Source organism: Palaemon carinicauda, chromosome 29 (genome assembly GCF_036898095.1).
Source record: "Palaemon carinicauda isolate YSFRI2023 chromosome 29, ASM3689809v2, whole genome shotgun sequence".
NCBI lineage: Eukaryota > Metazoa > Arthropoda > Malacostraca > Decapoda > Palaemonidae > Palaemon > Palaemon carinicauda.
In genome coordinates, this window is record NC_090753.1 from 30,172,656 (window position 1) to 30,177,585 (window position 4,930).

The following is a 4,930-nucleotide window of genomic DNA, read 5'->3' on the forward strand; positions in this document are numbered from 1 at the left end:
TCTGAAGTTCTATGAAGATAGACCTTTAGGCATTCTACTGGACATAGAGATGCATCTTCTTTCAGAGGGCAGATTATCCAGGGACCCCACCTGTTGGTGGGTAACTCATTCTTGGCGAGAAACGTAGGATCCGGAAACAGGTTCAGTTCTCCCCCATCCAGGAACTGAACACGACCTGCCTCTCTCGAGAGGCTACAATCTCACTAACCCTGGCCCCGGACGCGAGTGCAAAATAGGAAAATAACTTTTTGTGTCAAATCCTTTAACGCACACTCTTCATTGCTCAACAGAGAAGCGAAATGAAGAACTTGTCTAAAGACCATGAAATGGGCTTTGGAGGTGCTGAAGGTCTGAGCCTAGCACAGGCTTTCGGGACTTTATTAAAGATCTCGTTACCTAGGTCGACCTGGGAGGCATATAGAATGGGTCTTGTCAAAGCAGACTTACACGCTGATATTGCCTTCTAGTAGATTTGCACTTATATTCCTCAAGGAAGTCTATACTGGCTTTCGAAATCCCGAAACGCTTTCTCACCGCTAGGGAGAGAAAATCATGAGCTGCAGGGTCCGGGTTTTCTGTAATGAAGCGCAGACAGTTGACTTCTGGACTCGCTGGGTCAGAACTGGATCTGGTAGTGGTACAAACTTCAGCTACAGTTCCAATGCCAGGAGGAACCACACGCTGTTCGGCCACTTGTGGGCCACTATTGCCGCTACCCTTTGAAGGATCTCAATTTGTTGAGGACCCTCAACAGAAGGTTGTGAGGAGGGAACAGATAAATCTTGGACCATCTGTTCCAGTCGAGGGACATCGCGTCCACTGCTTCCGCTAAGGGGTCCTCGTACGGGGCACGTACAGGGGCAACTTCTTGTTGTCTTTCGTCGCAAAGAGGTCTATCTGCAGTTCTGGGACTGATTCAGAATGAAGGAGAATGATCCTGCGTCTAAGGACCATTCCGACTCTATCGGTGTGAACCTGGATAGAGCGTCCGCTGTCACATTGCGGACTCCTTGAAGGTGAACTGCCGACAGGTACCACTTCTTCTTTTCCGCCAATCGGAAGACGGCCAACATCACCTGGTTGAGAGGTGGTGACCTCAATCCTTGTCAATTCAAGTATCTCACAACTACCTCGCTTTCTATCACCACCTTATGTGGATCGATTGACGCGGGGAGACTTTCTTTAAGGTAAGGAGCACTGCCCTAGCTTCTAGAAAGTTTTATGTGAAAGGTCTTGAATGGCCTGGACCAAGTCCCCTGGACTTTTTTCCGATAAGAGTGAACTCCCCATCCCTCCTTCGAGGCGTCTGAGTGAATCGTCACCGACGGGGGAGGTGGCTGAAGAAGAACCGACTTCTTTAGATGTCTGGCTTGGGACCAAGGCCTGAGAAGAGTACTTAGCCGAAGCGGCTGGTCTTTTCAGATCTCTTCAAGCGTTTGATGCATAACTTCTCCAAACTCCGATTGCATCCTTTAGCTGTGCTCTTAGCACTGGGTCTGTCACCGAAGCAAACTGGAGAGAGCGCAGTACTCTCTCCTGCTCGTGTCTTGATATCCTTTCGGAATCTTGAAGTCTCTTGACAGAACCCGCTATCTCCTTCCTTTTCTTCGCCGGGGTGGAGAAGAACGGTGTGACAAAAGGTCCCAGTGGATTCCAAGCCACTGGAACTTTTGAGATGGAGAAAGTCGAGATTTTTTCTGTTGATCTTGAAGCCTAGGTACTCTAGGAACTGGATCACTTGACTGGAAGTTTGCAAGCATTCTGTCTCGGATGCTGCCCACACCAACCAGTCGTCCAGGTAGGCTACTACCTGAATTCCCTTTAGGCGTAATTGTTTGAGAGCTACGCTCGCAAGCTTCGTAAAAATCCTTGGGGCTATGTTTAGCCCAAATGGCATGGCTCCGAAGGCGTATATTCTTCGTTGTAGCCTGAACCCTAGGTAGGGGGAGAGTCGATGGCTAATTGGGATGTGCCAATAGGCGTCTGACAAGTCTATAGAGACGGAATATGCCCTCTTGGGCAGTAAGGTCCTTATGTGTTGCAGTGTTAGCATTTTGAATTTGCAATTCACTATGAACTTGTTGAGTGGCGACAAGTCCAGAATGACTCTGAGCTTTTCCGAGTCTTTCTTGGGAACACAAAACAGCCTCCCTTAGAAATTGATGGGCTTCACCCTTCGGATCACCTTTTTTCTCCAACAGTTCTTGAACGTACTCCTCCATAACGGGGGTGGAGTGTTGGAAAAACCGAAGGCACGGGGGTGGAGTGCTGTACCAGCTCCCGCCCAGTCCATTCTTGAGTAGGCTGTGGGCCCAGGGATCGAAGGTCCACCGATCCCGAAATTTCAGAAGTCTCCCTCCTACCGGTATCACCTCACTTGGACTGCCGTCCTGAGGTCTTGCCTTCCTGACCACGACCGCCCCTGAATCCCCTTCCCCTTGAGGGGCGTCTAGACGAGCCTCTGGCTGCTCCTCTAGGCTTTGCTCGAAAGGAAGTAGACTGCCCTTCGAACGCTGGGGTGAATGCCGTGGACTGTGTCGACACGGCCTGGGGTACCCACTGAAAGGTGGTCGGGGTTTGTGCCACGATCTGGGGCACTGGGGGCAATGGCAATTGCAGTTGCTGTTGCTGTCTAAGAGGCTTGGCTGGCCGAGACGGTAGCCTAGTCCTCATAGTCTTCCTCTTTGGTTGAGGACCCTCATCCGGGGAAGACTTTCTTTTGATAGCCAGGCCCCACTTCTGGAGAAGGTTTCTATTCTCCAAGGCGGCCTTATCAACAACTTCTTTGACCAAGTCGGTAGGGAAAAGGTCTTTTCCCCAAATGTTGGAGGAGATTAGTTTCTTTGGCTCGTGCCTCACCGTAGCCGAGGTAAACACGAACTCCCTACAAGCTCTCCTTGCCTTGACGAAGCCATAAAGGTCCTTGGTCACTGTGGCCAGATGAGGCTTGGCCACTACCATGAACATTTCATGGACCTTGGGGTCACTTGCCATCGTCTCGAGAGTAGTCTGAAGAGACATTGAGGCAATCAGTCTTTCTTTTGTATCGAACTCACTTCGCAAAAGAAAGTCAGACAGCTTAGGGAGATCCTTGCCGAACTGACGTCCGGCAATATCAGCCTCCAACTTTCCCACTGAGAACGTAAGATGGACGTCCTTCCAGTCTTTGTGGTCCATAGACAGGGCCAGCGACAAGGGTTTACACTCCTCTAAGGAGGGGCAAGACTTGCCGGCCTCGATTGCTTTTATTACAGCCAGAAACCCTTTCTGTAAAAAGGGGAAGGCTCTAGTAGGCGAGGACACAAAGGAAGGGAGCTTCCTATTCAATGCGGCTACCTTTGAGTTAGAGAAGCCCCTCTCTTTCATCGAGGATGAAAGTAGAGCTTGAGCCTTAGCATGGTCCATCACTATGACCTCCTTCGGCTCTGTCTCATCCTTTGAAGCTGGTTCCTTCCTCAGCCGGACATAACATTCCGGATATGATGCCTTGCTGGGCCAGAATTCCACCCTCCAGGGGAACTGAGCCCAGCTTATCCGAGATGACGATCTTTCCAGTCGTCATCGGCATGTGCTCAGCATACCTCCATGGGTTAGCATCTGAGCACAAGGGAAGGTCTTTCACATTGAGCTTTTTCTGTGGCCCATGTGATTCTGCAAGGCACTGCATTCGCAGTTCCATTGCAGCCGCCTTCTCCTGATTCTCCTTCTGCATTTGTTGGATCATTCCAACAATAGAAGAGAGGGCCTGTCCCAGCTCTACTGGGAGACCGGCCGATGTAGAGAGGCTTGAACTTCATCCTGGGCTTCTGCCAGGAGGTCTTCCTCCTGACACCCGTCCACATCAGACATCCTGTCATCTAGCTGGATGTCTTGCATCGCGACCGCAACTTCAGCATCCACCTGGATCTGAACTTAGGGGATCTCCTCTTGAGGCTGGGGAATCACTGCATCAGCTGATGCCTTAGGGAAAGGATACGCCCTCATCTTCTCACTTGGAAGATAAGGGCCAGAAGTGTTCTTTTGGAAGCCCCTTACCCAGGTACGAAGCTTCTTCCTAGCTATTTAAATGTCTCAGTAATCAGGTTAGTGCACACAGTACATACCTGAGGGTCCCAATACCGGAGATCATCCTTGGAGACAGCGTATGCTGCGTGTCTCCTACAAAACTCATGTCCGCAGAGGTTCTTGCTGCTGACATTGCAGAAAGCACTTCCCCACTTCGGAGTGTCCTTCTGTAAAGAGAAGAAATTTCCATGAGTATCAAGTGAACTATGTATCACTGGATATGCATAGTATAGCATAACAATTCATAAAGGAAAGACACACACTTGTGTTTCCTTCACAACCCATTGTTGCAGCCTTCCAGATAATAAAATCAAAATGGTTTATCTCTTCTAGAGTAACCAATGCAAGGTTTCCAGAGGAAACAGGTGGAGCTCACACCTAAGCAATGATTTTAAAATCCTGGATAATAGACAGGGAAGAACTCAGCTTCCTATCTGAGGGCAACAGCAAAGGGATGTGCAAGAAAACACAATAGTGTTAGAAGATACAGTGCCGTACCAAAACTCTTACTATAGTTTTCTTCTTACTGTATATGGTATACAGAAGAATACTAGTACAGTATAGGGGGATGTGTGCCGGCCGGCCTTTGCCGGCCGGCACACACCACAACTAGCTTTAAAGTATACTACTTAACAGCTATAGGGCGGCAGCACTCTGATTCAAATGCCTGTGCCGGTCGGCACCAACTGCCGGCTGGTAACAGCCAGTGTTGGCCGGCAATGGCTGCCGGACAGCAACTACACAAGGTAGTACCCAGCTGCCGGCCACACTCTTGGTGACCGGCAGACAAGGGCTGACATAAGCCGGCCGGCAAAGGTACAAGACCGATGCCAGCCGGCAGCAAAAGAACCAGAGGACTACACCT